Source organism: Marmota marmota, unplaced genomic scaffold (assembly GCF_001458135.2).
Source record: "Marmota marmota marmota unplaced genomic scaffold, marMar, whole genome shotgun sequence".
NCBI classification, from domain to species: Eukaryota; Metazoa; Chordata; class Mammalia; order Rodentia; family Sciuridae; genus Marmota; species Marmota marmota.
Window position 1 is genome coordinate 6,653,862 of NW_026000221.1, and position 16,628 is coordinate 6,670,489.

Consider the following 16,628-nt stretch of genomic DNA (forward strand, 5'->3'; position numbering starts at 1 on the left):
GGGGAGGGGAGGGGGGATAGTAGAGAATAGGAAAGACAGCAGAACACAACAGACACTAGTATGGCAATATGTAAATCAATGGATGTGTAACTGATGTAATTCTGCAATCTGTATATGGGGTAAAAATGGGAGTTCATAACCCACTTGAATCAAAGTGTGAAATATGATATATCAAGAAATTTGTAATGTTTTGAACAACCAACAATAAAAAATTAAAAAAATTAAAAAAAAAGAACCCCAACTTTGGCTTATTCAATTTTACTCCATCTTCTTGAATGAAAAAACACTATTCCTTCTATGACAACTCCACTAATCCTCTGAGCTCAAAATAATTTCTGTCTTCCAAATTTTCATAGCATATTGACTGTACTATTACCACTTTCATTATATTTGGTATTACATCATTGTACTTATGTTCAGCTTTTATTTTTGCCACCATCTAACCTGTAAGTGGACTGTATGATTGAAAATCAAACTTTTCTTCATACAGCACCATCCTGCTCACAGTGGAGACTCTGTGGAACCTAATAAACCTTTGAGGCATGAATTCAATAATAAGTTTTGAACCAATAAATGAGGGAAAGGAGCACTCCATTTAAAATATATACCTCAGGCTGCTATTGTGGCTCAGTGGTAGAGCACTTGCCTAGCATGTGTGAGGCACTGTGTTCGACTCTCAGCACCACATATAAATAAATGAATAAAAGGTCTGTCAACATCTAATATATATATACACACACACACACCTGTCTGCATAACCTGTTCTGACTATTGAGGTTTCCTTTGATTGTGACAGTGTTCAATGGGACATTTCTAACTGTCTTCTCAGAGTTTTGACTGGTGCATCAAAGCTAGGGACTTACAGCTGATAAATATCTACAATTTCTTAACAGAAGTGCCTTGCATGTCCTTATAGAATTTACTGATGTGTGGCCCAACAGGCTCAGTGACTAAAGCCCCTTCCATGCATATAGGAGAAAGCTAGAATCTTTACAAAGCAATTGTTTGCCCAGGAATTCCAAAAATCAGAAAGCCATGTGTATTTTTCTCTTCTTTTCACTTGTCCACTACAATGAGGGACTTTTCTGACTTTGATATTACTGAGTAGACATAGAAGATGAATTCATAAAATTCCTGGGAAGACTTCATACCAGTTCCCTGGATTTGGGTAAGGGGTTATAGTAGAGATTGGTACCTGGTTGTCCCACAAGAATTCTGCTGGAACACTTGACTGTATTCCAGCTAAATGCAAGGGTAGTTCCCATACTAACTGGATGCCATAGAAGGTAACTAGGTTTGAGTCTTCTCGTGGAAATCAGCAGTGAGGACTGCATACTGGGGAATGTTGTCCCCAGAAGAAGAAAGACTGGGGGTGGGGGGATATATTAAAATATTTGCCACTAGTAAGACAGCAGTGCCAAACAATCAGGATGGGCTCCAGCTACTAATGAAATATCCAGTGCAGGCTGAAAATTAGTTGGCAGAAGTGTTCCCCAGAGAGCAAGAGTTAGGAGGAGAGAGAAGTTTGCTATGAAAGAATAGCTACTTGAAAAAGTCCCCCAAAGAGCCAGTATTTGGATAATACAAGCAAGACTTTGTGTTTTCTCCCCAATAAGCTCATCCCCACACCTGCCAACCACAAGTAGGATAAAAAGTAGAGTAAGGAGAGCAAATGAACAGATATATGGGCTCTTTCTCCTGCTGGTTGGTAAAAGCCTGGATAGGCAAAAGCATTATATACATTCAATACAATCTTCACAAAATACAAATGACATTCTTAACAGAACAAAACAAAATTTCACTTGGAAGCACAAAAGACCCAACATAACCAATGTGATACTGAGTAAGAAGAGTGGCACTAGAGGCATTACAAACCTCATCTTAAATCATACTACAGAGCTACAGTAACAAAACCAGCATATCATTGTCATCAAAATAGACATGAAGACCAGTGGAATAGAAAACAAACCCACATAGTTACAGTCATCTGATACTTGATAAAGGTGCCAAAAATATGTGTTGGAGAAAAGACAGCCCTTTTAACAAATGGTGCTGAGAAAACTATATATTCATATGCAGAAGAATAAAAGTCTATTGGCACAGGAACTGACTTCCTTAACAAAGCCCTAAAGCTCAAAAAATAAAATGAAGAATCAATCAGTGGGATAGCACCAAATGAAAAAGCTTCTAAACAACAAGGGAAAAATTAAGAGCAGGAAGAGAGAGCTTCAGAATGGGAGAAAATATTGGCCAGTTACTCCTCCATATAGGATTAATATCCAGAATGTATTTTTTTAAAAAAATTAACACTGAAAAAAAAAATAATCCAATCAATAAATGGGCAAAAAAACTAAACAGACATTTTTTTTTTCAAAAGACAAAATACAAATGGCCAACAAATAAATGAAAAAAAAATATTCAAAACCCTGGCAATGGAAGAAATGCAAATACAAACTACACTAAGGTTTCATCTCACTCCAGTTAGAGTGGCAATCATCAAGAATACAAATAAATTCTGGTGAGGATATGGTGAAAAGGTACACTCCCATATTGATAGTAGGACTGCAAATTAGTATAACCACTTTGGAAAGCAGTATGAGATTTCTCAAGAGACTAGGAATAAAACCACCATATGACCAGCTATCTCACGCCTTGGTATTTATCCAAAAGAACTAAAATCAGCATACTATAGTTACACAGCCATGTCAATGTTTATGTAGTGTAATTCACAACAGCCAAGTTGTGGAATCAGTCCAGGTGCCTGTCAATAGATGAATGGATCAAGAAAATGTTGTATACATTCACAATGGAGTTTTTATCTGCCATAAAGAAGAATGAAATTATGCCATTTGCTGGTAAATGGATGGAACTGGAGAACATCATGCAAAGTGAAATAAGCCAGACCCAGAAAGTCAAGGGTCAAGAGTTTTCTCTCATATGCAAAAGCTAAAGCAAAGTAATTGGTGGGGGGAGGGAAAGGGACCTATCCCAGAAAAAAATAGAGAGAGATCAGTGGAGTAGAGAAGGGAATTGTAGGGAAGAAAGAAAGGATGGAAAAGGGAATAAATGTGCAATGAAACTGACCAAATTATGCTATGCCCACATGTGAATATAACAATGAAATATATATATACATTTCACGACAAAAATGTCTGTTTAGTTTTTTTGCCCATTTATTTTGACTGGGTTATTTTTTTTCAGTGTTATTTTTTTTTTTTAGTTTTTTAAAAATGCATTCTGGATATTAATCCTATTTGAAGGAGTAACTAGCCAAGGTTTTCTCCCATTCTGAAGCTCTCTGTCCCTGCTCTCTTCCATATACATGTATGTATGTATCTAGGGAGAGAGAGGGATCACACCAATCAAATAAAACAGTAAATAAATAAAATAGAAGGAAGACCATGGAGTAGAGGTAGGGAAATAGGGGGAAGCAGGAGGGGAGTAAAGAAGGAAGCACTGGAGACTGAAATGGAGCAAATTACGTTCCATGCATGTATAATTATATCAAACTGAAACTACTGTTATGTGTAACTATGATGCACTAATAAAAAATATTTTTTAAAAAGGCCTGGGTAGCACCTGACCTGGAAAAAAGCAAAAATTTCTGATTATTTGAGGTGAAGTTCTGATGTCTTTTCCTGTAAGATAAAATCAAAAGTGACTGAAAATTGTAGAAACGATCGAAGATATTATCCCAGGAATTGGAAAAAGAGATGGACTTAAAGACAGGTATCAGAAAAAAAAATTCATTTCCTGAGAGCACTCTTCTGTGTCCAGCTTTTTTCAAAATTCTGATTGCAAAGTATCAAGACTTTCCGAAGTTATCATGTGAGGATTCTAGCATTAAAAATCCACCCATTTTTCACCACTTTGTTAACACTCTGGTCACAAACAGCACTCTAAAAGTGTACCTCAACCATGGGCCATTTACTATAGGATAGTTGAGAGGAGTTCATTTCCCAGTGCTATAGAGACCAGGTTGTAATGTGCATGAAGTGGGAAGAATAATTATTCTCTTCACAGTGGTTGAACTACAGATGAATATTGGCACCAGTACTTGGTTAGAATTAATTACACTTTCTGGTAGATCTAATTTCCACTGTGTAGAGCAAAATACTTTTCATGGATGTTGAGGTAGAGGTAGGAAGGCAAAAATCAAATATAACCTCAGAGTTTTATTTAAAATGTTAAAAATAAAAAGCTTCCCTACAGCAATCACCCCTGATTCACTAGGGAAGAAATGACATGATGAGGAGAAGGAGGTCAAGAAGGAGACCATGGCATGATGATGTGCATTTACCTCATTACATTTGGTATAGTGAAGGCCAAAAGGACTTTTTAAATTCCAAGCAAATTTTGTACCAGAGATGATGTCAACAATATCCCTAATATTAACATATTTTTGTTTGGAAACATTAGTTTATATTCAAATGGTAACAGTAAGTTCTTCAAGATGTTTTTCCTCTCAGCAGAGTGTGACACTGTATAATCAGAAACCTAAAATCTGAAATTTTGATTAAATCTCTCTCTTCTCTGGACATGGTGTTGCATGCCTACAATCCCAGTTAATTGGGAGGCTAAGGCAGGAGGATCACAAATTGGAAGCCAGCCTCAGCAATGTAGTGAGGCCCTAAGCAATTGAGCAAGACTCTGAAGTAAAAATAAAGAATGAAAGGGCTGGGGGGTGTAGCTCATTGGTAAAATGCCTCTGGGTTCAATCTCCAGTGCCAAAAAAAAAAAAAAAAACCAAAAATCTATCTCCTCACATCTCCTCACAAAGAATCATTCCTCTTATTGACTCTAAACACAAGAATGGGCTAATTACAAAAATCATTAGTTGACAAATGCTAAGGAACACTTATTAAGATATGAGATAAATCATATTTACTATGACTCAGACAAAAAATTCAAGAACAATTTTTAAAATCATGTATGGAATTTTGGCTAAGAGAAGTGAGTTCTTCAGAAAATAATATTGAATCGCTCAAGGGTTGCAGTGTTCTTGTTCAAACATCCTCATAGACAAATCCTTGCAGGCACAGTAGGAAATGTTCTGGTAGACATGATGGGAAATTATCCAATTATTCCAACAGGGAAGTTTGGTAGGCATGATGATGGCCAACTCACACTAGCCCCCGCAAAAGGTCAACATCCTAATTCTGGAGCCCATAAATGTGTGTGCTGTGTGGCAATGAAAATTAAAGTTACAGAAGCGATTAATGCTGTTGACCAGCTGGCCTTGAAATGCAGCCATAAGCCTGGGTTATCCAGGTGAGCCCAGTCTAATCACGTGAGTCCTCAAAAGCAGAAGCTCTCCCTTGGCTATGATGAGAGAGAGATATTGCTAGGAAAGAAGGATCAGAGAGATACAGCGTTGCTGGCTTTGGAAGTAGACTAAAAGGCCACAAGCCAGGGAACGTGAGGGACCCCTAGAAGCCGGAAGAAGCAAGGAAATGGATTTTTCCCTATAACCTCCAGAAGAAGAAAAAAAAATGCAAACCTGCCAACACTTTGACTTGAATCCAGGCATTGGAATCTCATCCCAAGAGCTGTTTGGATTTCAGACCTTCAAAACTATAAGATAATAAGTATGTGTTATTTAGTCCACTTAGTTTGTGTTAGGTTATTATGGTAGCAAAAGAAAACCATAAGAGAGAAATATAATGCAGGTTATAGTCCATTTCTTAAAGGCACTCAAATAATACTACAGATTGGCATATGTACCAGAAGTCACATAAATCCAAACCAAATGAAGAAGATGGGAGAGAAAAGGTAACATTCACTTTAATGGATACCAAAAAAAAAAAAAATGTTAATTTTGTTCTAACTTAGTTCTCCAAGCCAAACAGAAAAAAAGAGGAAGGAAAAACAAAGGAGGAAAAATTCAAATAAAATAATACTCCATGATAATAGGTATTCAGTAATGATTATAATTTATTACTTTTCCCCTCTTTTTCTCTAGTTCTGCCTAGTTCTCTTTTGTTTATAATACTTTCTCTCTATCCCTCTTATTTAATTAACATAATAGAATTAAACTGCCTTTTGGTTATATGTTGTACTTATTAGATAAAGGCTTATTTCCTGTTCTTATTTATTAAAGTAGATGGCTGAATATACATTTTATTTTATGAATGTAGCTTTCTATTTCTTTTTCCTCAGACTTAATGTTCCTTGTGCTCCTGTGCTACTTCCTAAATCAAATCAAAACAAAGGTCAAGTGGGTGTTAGGAGGAATGACCACAAACTGATCCTACACAAAACCATTTGTGTGTTTCTTTATGCGTATTTTCCAGAAAACAGAAGCCTTCAGTTTTTCGAGATGAATTGATTTGTTAACAAATTTGCTTGGAAATCTTTCAACTAAATGCTCTCAAAAGGGAACGTATCCTGAATGAAACAGGAGACACTGAATATCTTCCCTTCCCACCACCAACTCCCACCAGCAGGAAGCCATGAAGCCCCAGTCCGGTGCCTGTCAGCTGTGTTCCCAGGTCCCGGCTGCGTCGCCATCCCTTCAGATCAGCCCCATCAATACCAGATGTACAATCCGGATACGTGCTCATTAGTCATATGTTTTAAAATGAGCCCAGTTTTCACACCCACCCAACAGTGGGAACGGAAATGATTACTCTGGGCACCATGACAGTGTGACTGTGAAAGCAACTGTTGGGTGTTAACTGATTTGCATGCTGGTGGAGAACTCCCAGAGAGGTGTTTTGGGGAAGTCTTTCCTATTCTGCAGTTCTGCATGCAGTGCTAGTACTAAAGGTGGGAGGTCAGATATCGAAGCCATGTCACCCCACCCTGTTGGAGGGGACAGTGGCTCTGGTCAACATACACTTTCCTCACCCTAATCACATGAACTCTTAAAAGCAGAGGGAGCAGTTCTTCTGGAAGCTTCCATGTCACAGGTGATGTATTCAGACCCCAGGACTAGAACTGAGTGCCTGTTCAACTCTAATAGACCCATGAAAATAATCTGAATGAAAGTTATCCTAAAAGCCTCCTGATGGGAGAAGACAAAGTCTTTTTCTCTTCCTTTACCTAGCAACAAAGCAGTTTCTTATCCTTCAGACGAAACCCTTGGAAAGGAAGGAGCCATTTGTATCAAAAGCCAACATTCATGGGAATAAACAATTAAAAATGAAGTCTACCCAGTTTTAAGGTGAGAAGGATTTTATAAAGACATGGAGGATTGGAATGGAATTAGCTCCTGCCAGTGGCAGAGGCCAGGACCTCACCTCACCTGCACCTCACAGGATATCAGGACTTCCTTGCTGTAAAGCTGTAAAGTGAAGCCCAGGGACTGAACCTGGGGACACAAGCCTAAGGCATCCGTGTTCATATTTCAAAGGGCAGAACTGTAGTAAAAGAAGCGGACTTTTAAATAGAATAACTGCATGACTTCAATTGGAACATAATCTGAACATTAAGCAGCTTACTTGTAATGATAATGATCTGGAGCCCAAAAGGCCCTCCCCAACTTCCTGAGCAGTTTAAGAGACCTCCCATTCTTGTGCAACCATGTCATCCAATCCCTAAGATTTCATTTCTTACCAAATAGGCAGATGAGGACTGAGGACCAAGTATGATTTAACAGAGAAAAATAAAATAAATATTACATTTCTTGCATCCAAATACTGTGGGTCAAATTCATGCCCCTTTAGAAAATGGGTTATTTTCTACTGTGATTCAAGTCCCCCTATAAGCCTCCTTAATTACTTTTACAAAACTCTTACATCCACATTGTTCTCTCTATCCCTAATCTAAACCAATCTTCCTTTGATGTCTTACCTTCCAAAGCTTTCCACTGGAATTCATGGTCCACACTGCCAAACAACCCTGCATACTTAAATCACGTCCCTAAGTCTGTCTTAGAATGATAGCTTCACTTTCTCATTAATTCACTTTAGGTTGTGCTTTGAGAACAATGCATCCTGCATTGTCTTCCCAATAAAGGCTGCTCAAGTTTCAAGTCTCATGTTGTGATGGCCAGATTGTCCTCTCTGTTCCCCACTGCCATGCCAATTCTTTTGCACATCTACCTTCTTGCGAATCCCCTACTCTCTGAGACTAAGCCATCTGACTATAGTGACTTACTCCTGACTCACAACCTTCCTCTCCACCCCAGTTCCTTTTGTCATTTCTGAAATATCAATGCACGTACAGAAGATCACTCCAACACCCTGACACACCCAAACTCTTGACCTTCTTATTTTGCAACTTGACTTTACTTCAGCTCCCTCTTCGATTCTCACTGTCTCACCATGGTTAGACCTTGTCATCACCAAAAATTGCATGACCCCCCCCATCTCAAATGTAACTATTTCACTCTCTAGACAGTCTCCTCTTCTGCTGGCACAACTGCTAAAATTACCATTTATACATGCTTCAATTCCAACATGATTTATAACCCATCAGTCCTAAAATTTTTTCTCCATCCTCCATTCGTATTCCTCCTTGTTCAGTTTAAATGACATGCTCTATCACTAAATAATATCTTTGCAAACACTACCAATTCCCCTGACCCCCCTTCCTCCTTTATATCTACCTGAAAACTCCCAACCACTCTGGATGCAAAGCAAACATTCATCTTTTTCAAACATTCATCTGCCTGCACCCCACGCAGCTTAATATTGCCAGACAGATTCCACTAAAAAAAAAAAAAGGAAAAAAATCTTACTTTTAATTTTAATTCTTCTTTTTAGATTGTCCAGCATGTTTATCTATTTCTACAGTAAACCCTCTTAAGATGGCTTTCACATGTTTACCTGTCTTCTCAAATATCCTACTCCCTCTCAGCCTCCAGTGTTGGCCTTGCCTCGTATGTCACAAACCTTCCTCATCTTTACACCACAGATCTGCAAACTCTTGTCCATGTGCACACATTTCCCACGATTTCTGTCACAATAAAGGAAGTGGCTTTTCTAAGGTTAGTCTGAATGCTTTCATAAGGATTTTGGATACCGTAACTCTTCAGCGTCATCAGTTTTTCTGCTCCTGCCGGATTATTCCCAACAGGATACAAAAGTGCTCTAACATTTCTCATCTTGAGGAAGAAAAAGACAAAGAGGAGGAAAAGGGGGACAGGGGGAAACAACCCTCTTTTACACAGTCTACCAGCCATTGCTCCTCTTCACAAGCAGAACTACTGAAAGGACTGTTGACGCAGTCTGTATAACCTGCTTCCCTCCTCAGTCCCCTTCAACCTATTATAATCCCTCGTCTCCTCATGTGTTCTGTTTGTTGATCACACACAGGAAGCTGTGGCTTCTTGTACATTTATTCTGCTTCACTCTCTTAGAAGTACAACTCACGTGTCACCAAACTCTGTTTTCATTTTCAAGTAGACAAACACAACATCTGCAAATATGTGCTTTTTCTCTAACTTATTAATGCATGTTATGTACTTTGTTCTTATGGTTCACATGAAGACCTCAGTACAAGTGAAATGGTAGCATGAAAGTGACGGTAGAAATCCTTCCCTTATTTCTGACTTTTAAAAAATGCTTTGTGTATGGTTTTAAATGCTTATTTCAAAATAATTTCTAACTAAAAAGTTGCAAAAGTAACACAATAAAATTATATATAATACATATTTTATATGTTATATATGGCAAGAAATACTAGCATGATTCTAAATGCACCAAGAGGTATACTAGAGGAGTATCACTGTCCCATTTCTTCCATCCCACTCCCATTCCCCATCCCTGCCATTTTGTCCCACTCTTTTATGTTTCTTTTTGCACAAATGACCAGATATATGTATTTTTTATGTCCTTCTTATTACACAAAAGATTAACTACTAAAGGTATTGTTTGTATTTAATATTTTTCACTTAACAATACATCCTGGACATCATTCCACATTCTATTTACAGAGACTCTTCCACTGGTCCTTCACTTTGTGGTTGTACCAGTTTTTTCTTTCATTCTCTCTCCTCTACATGGGCATTTAAGTTGTTCCCAGTATTTTGCAATTTAAAAAATAATTCCATGAATATCTGTGTACATATTTATTTTGAGATTTTTTTAAAAGCATATCATAAGGATAAATTCTACAGGTATTTTACTAAGTCAAAAGATATGCATATTAACAAATTTGATAAGATGGAAATCATATCTAGGGTCATTTCAGAGAACAATAGTATGAAATTAGAAATCAATCAGTGGCAGAATCTTTAAAAGTTCACAGATATGTGGAAACCAAACATTATGATTCTGAACAACCAGGGGATCAAAAAGAAATTTTTAAAGAATTAGAACAGCTTGAAACAAAGAAAAATGGGAGTACAAAGTACCAAAAGCTAAGAGATGCAGCAAAACAGTTCTACGAGGAAAGTTTATAGAAACAAAAAAGCAATCTAATGTTATACCTCAAAGAAGCAGAAAAAGAACTAAGGTCAATATTAGTAAATGAAGGAAATAATAAAATCAGAAAAAAATTCAGATAGAGAATAGAATAACCAGAGAAAGGGTAAATGAAACTAATAGTTGGTTTTTGATAAAATAAATAAAATTGACAAACACTTAGCTTGTCTTAGAGAAAACTTAAATAAAATAAAAAGTGAAAGTGAAAAAATTGCTACAGATGTCTCAGAAATAAAAGGGATGGTAAGGAACTGCTAAGAACTGGTGCTGATTGTCATCCTGAAAGACATAATCCTGAATGACATAATCTTGAATGTTGAAATTCCAAAAGAACAAAATCTCTAAAGTCTAAAATCCCAAAAATTATAATTCCAAAAGATAAAATACTATCTACTGAAATCCTGACATTTAAAACCCCACAACTGCAATTCTCATGAAAAACAGGGCTACATATAAGAGGGGAGACTACCAAATTCTGTGGAAGAGACTGGCCATACAACTTGACAATAATGAAAACTTCATTTTATAGATACATTATTCATCTGCATTGCCATTCCTTCCAGTTGATGAAATTCCAGGAACTTTTGAAGAATTAAAGCAGCATTTTCCTGAAGAAGTCAATGACTTTACTATCCAGTTCAAAATAAATTAAATGTGCAGTAGGATAAGAAGAAATTTGCACAACAGTGTTGCTGTTCGGTTACCAGTACCGTGAGTATGTTCACCAAATCTGTGATCCAAATATGAGTGCATGCAAAATAGATTTCCACATATTCCCAACATAGAAGCATGGCACAAAAGATGGGAAAGTTTAATCAGAAATATTCATGTCAGTGTATATGGAATTGGAATTTCAAAAAAAAAAGTGCTAAGTAGAAAATGAACGTGAGTATGTTCTCAAAGAGGAGAAAAAGAAAAAGGACAGATACGTACGTATCATGATGCAAGACTTCAAAATAGAGCTGATGATTGAGAAAGTCAGCCACCTCTTATGAACTACCTCTGTGCCGCTGCCTATAATTGATCCCTGTAATATACCTTTTCATATGTTCTTTTTATTTTGGGGAGAGAATTGTTTTCTTTTTCTCTCTCTCTTTGTAGCATTTTCTCCCCCACTATTTTAGAATGTCAGCACTATTTTCTGCAATTCAATATGCTATGCATTTCTTCTTTGCATCATTTCCAATACTGGAGGTATAAATTGTTTAGACTTTTATATTCTTCTAATTTGTTTTATTTATTTATTTATTTATTTTCGAATTTGATTCCAGGGAAGTAAAATGCATCATCACAATGTTGACTTCGTTTGCAAGCATTGTCCATGTATGTAAAAATATTGAAATTTCCTCAATAAATGAAGAAGTGTCTTTTTTATATATCTGCATTTGTGATAGATGAAATTTCTTGAAATCTCAACTCTTTTATATATATATATATGTATATGTGTATACATATATATGTACATACATATATATTTGTTCTAATTAGTTATACATGACAGTAGAATGCATTTTGACACATCATATATAAATGAAATATAACTTCTCATTGGTTGTATATGATGTAGATTTACACAGGTCATGTAATCATATATGCACATAGGGTAATAATGTCTGATTCATTCTACTGCCATTCCTATCCGACATCTCAACTCTTTGGTCAACTGTATATGTGGTAGTGATTCAACTTGATTTTTGATCATTTCATCAAAAGACTGAGGCTGTCCAGCACAGTATTTCAGATGACCTTAGCTATAAAGCAGGATGCACCTAATTACCAACAATGGTAATATGCATTTACACATCTTGCTTTTTATGTATTTATGAATATGGTTCATTTGCTAATAACTATTATGTCCTTGAACTGTCTTTAGTATACCTGACTGCATATGCATGCATAGTGTTTTTTTTTATTAGCTACACATGACATTACAATGATCTTGGCAATTCATACATTTAAATAAATTGGGGTATAATTTCTTATTTTTCTGATTGTACAGATTGCAGAATCACATTGGTCATAAGATGCATAGTATTTAATTGTGAAAAGTGGCCTATGAAATTTGTTGTGTTTTTGTGTTTCTCAAATAAATCTCTTTTAAAATGTAAATGTATTTTAAGAAATTTTATTATTTTTCAGAATTATATTTTCAAGATTTTGATCTTTCCAGGGTTTCAAGCTTTAGGGTCTTCTTCTTTTTTTTTTTTTTTTAAAGAGAGAGTGGGGGAGAGAGAGAGAGAGAGAGAGAGAGAGAGAGAATTTTTTAATATTTATTTTTTAGTTCTCGGCGGACACAACATCTTTGTTTGTATGTGGTGCTGAGGATCGAACCCGGGCACCAGCACGCATGCCAGGCGAGCGCGCTACCGCTTGAGCCACACCCCCAGCCCAAGGGTCTTCTTGAGATTATAATATTTCAACATTTTTGAAAGAATGCTACCTTTGAATTACTGCATTTGGGATTTGTGTCTTTCTGGATTACAACTCAAACTGTTATGAGTAATTATATGTCAAAAATTTTATATCCTGCAGAAAATTGATAAATTCATAGAACAATATAGCCTATCAAAATTGAGTCAGGAAGAAGTAGAAGGCCTGGACAAACCAATAACAAATAAAAATATTAAAGTAGTAATTTAAAAATCTCCCAACAAAGAACTCAGGATCAGGTGATTTTATGACTGAATTCTACCAAATGTTCAAAGAATAATAAGAAACAGTACTTAAAACCCTTCTAAAATGTAGAGGTAGGGGAATACTTCCATATTTTAAGAGAACGGCATCACCTTGATGCATAAGCCAGACAAAGACATCACAAGAGAGGAAAACTAGAGACCAGTCTTTCTGATTATATTGATAAGAAAGTCCTTAACAAACTATTAGCAAACCAAATCCAACAATAACTTTATCAAGTAGGATTTATCCCTGGTTGAACATATGCAAATCAAAATGATATATTAACCAAAAAAAAGATAAAAATTACATGATCTTATCAAGTGAAGCAGAGAAAGCATTTGACAATATCCAACATTTTTTCTTAATGAAAATGCTCAATAATTCAGGAATAATGCAAGCAAAGTAAATAAACAAAATAACTCATTTAATAAGTGGGTAAATGAACTAAAAAACATACACAAATGGCCAACAAATATATTTTTTAAAAGTTCAACATCTTCAGCAATCAAGGAAATGCAAATCAAAATTATATTGAGATTTCATCTCACTCCAATTAGAAGGCAATTATATCAAGCATACAAATAATAATAACACTAGTAAGGATAAAGGAATGCCTATGTACTGTAGATGAGGTCATAAATTAGTATACCCACATAGAAATTAGCATGGAAGTTCCTGAAAGACTAGGAATGGAACCACATGTGACCCAGCTACTTTGCTCATTGGTATTTATACAAAAGAATTAAAGTCAACATATTAGACCATCACAATGGCACACACCTGTAATCCCACTGGCTCAGGAGGCTGAGGTAGGAAGATCGAGAGTTCAAAGCCAGCCTCAGAAAAAGTGAGGCACTAAGAAACTCAGTGAAACCCTGGCTCTGAATAAAAATACAAAATAGGGTAGGGATGTGGCTCAATGGTTGACTGCCCCTGAATTCAGTCCCTGGTACCCACCCCCTACCAAAAAAATGTCATATCATATAAGTATATACATACCTGTTTATAGCAGCACAATTCATGGTAGCCAAGTTATAGAACCAGCCCAGGTGTATGTCAATAAATGAATGAATTTTTTTTACTTGTGTTATATATAAACAATGGAGGTTTATTCGGCCATAAAGAAGAATAAAGATAATTTACTGGAAAATGGAAGGAATTTGAAAGCAAAATAAGCCAAACTCAGAAAATCAAAGGTCATGTGTCTTCTCTCATAAGTGGAAGCTACAAAGATAAAAGGGAAAAGGTTGAGTGTGGATCTATTGAAAATGGAAGGGAGACCAATAAAGTAGAAGAAAAGGACCAAAGGGAGGTATAAAGGGTACAAACAGGGGTTCTAGAGAATCAAATTGACCAAATTATGTTATATGCATATATGCATATGTCAAAATGAATCTCAGTATTATGCATAATTATAATGCAATTTTTTTTAAAGTAAAGTCAGACATACACCCAGGTGGCAGGCTCACCAACCATGGTCCCAGTTACAAAAAAGAAGGAGCTCTATAAGCCTGTGAAATCTACTCTAGTCCCACTTAACCACAGTCCCCTGTGAGTCCTATCTACCAAGGGGAATAGGAGGAGCCATGCTCATTTCTGTCCTCAGTAACTTGCCCACTGATCCTGGATATGACTTCTATGGGCCTATATTCCAGTTCTATCCCTCTCTCTCACAGTTCTTAAAGCAGTCCTGACCACACAGAAATCTTCCCAGTGACCCAGTAGATGCCCTCCCTGGGGCCCCATAGGAGCAATATTTGTCAAAGCTCCTAATAATTGGCCTACATCTAAGGACCCAAAAATGACCCTGTGATCTGATTCAATCCCTCCTCAACCAGCTACAAGAGAATGCAGATAGACAACTAAATGAAATCAGAAAAGTAATCCATAAACAAAGTGAGAAATTTAATAAATGCATAAAAAATAAAAAATAAAACCAAACAGAATTGCCAGAAATAATTCCATCTGCCTAGGACCTATCAAGAACCACACCACCTATGCCCTAAATAACAGGCTGCCAAACAGCCCCCACTGCAGATCTGAAAGTAGTATCAGCCCTGCTTGTCTACAATTCCAGAGGCAGTCCTAAAAGTTCAGGATTCTACAAGAGATGGTCTTCACCTACCAAACCCTGTCTGTAAAGACTACAAAAGGTATTTGCTACTTCAAATGCAGAAATACATGAACAAGTGTACAAATCATGAAAAATTAAATAAACATAATACTACTAAAGAATTAATAAAATTATAGTAGCTGACCCTGAAGAAAAGGAGATTCATTCATTGATTGACAAAGAATTAAAAAAAAAAAAAAACTCAAAGAAACTAAATCAGCTACAAGAGAATGCAGATAGACAACTAAAAGAAATCAGAAAAGTGATCCATAAACAAAGTGAAAAATTTAATAAATGAATAAAAAATAAAACCAAACAGAATTCATGGAGTTGAAGAAAACAACAGTTTGAACTGAAACCAAATTCAGTAGAGGGCGGTGACAAAAGCTTCTATCATGCAGAAGAAAGAATTAAAGAATTCAAAGATGAGTCATTTGAAATTAACTGTTAGAGAAATAAAAAGAAAAAAAAACAGTGAAGAAAACATACAGGACTCCTGGAATGCCATCAAGAGAATGTGTATAGTAAGAGTGCTAGAAGGAGGGGAGAGAGCAACAGCAAGAATCAGAAGGCTTATTCAAAGAAATAATGGTTGAAACTTTTCAAAATCTAGGGAGAGAAATAGACATTTTGATTCATAAAACCAAAAGTCTCCCAAGTAGGTTACATCTGAAAAATCCACAGTAAAATGTGTACATTGTCAGATGTCAAAGGCAGAGAGGGAATTTTGAAAGCAACAAGAGAAAAACAACTTACTACATACAAAGGAGTTATTTTAAGTATCTTTTCTGACCATAATAAAATGAAACCAGAAAACAATAACAGTAAGACAACAGGAAAATTAAGAAACCTATAAAAACTAAGCAACAAACTTTGCAACACCATTGGGATAAAGAGGAAATCAAATAAGAATTTTTTAAATACCCCCAAGATAAGTAGAAAGGAAAGCAAAACTTACCAAAATTTATGGAATGCAAAAAAAAAAAAAGGTACGAACTTTAGAGTAATAAATGCCAAGATTTAAAAAAGAAAAAAGATCTCCAACAAACAATTCAAGTTTACATCTCAAAGAACTAGAAAAAAAGAAATCAGTTAAGCCCAAAGTTTGCAGGTTAAAGAAAATGATAGACTAGAGTAGAAATAAATCAAACAGGAAATAGAGAAGCAATAGAAAAAATAACAAAATTTAGAGTGTTTAAAAAAACTAACTAAATTACCAAGCCCTTACCTAGATGAATTAATAAAAAGATCTCAAGAGAACTCAAATAATATCATAAATGAAAAAGAAGACATTACAACAGATGTCTCAGGAATAAAAAGAATCATGAAAGACTAATATGAAAAATTAGAGAGCCGCCCCCTCCCCCTGCGCTGGCAAGGTAGAGGGAACTGTGACCATCCACAGAGCAGGCCCAGCGGCCTGCTGAGGGGCAGAGCCGCCCCCCACCCCCAGCGCCTGCCAGGTAGGC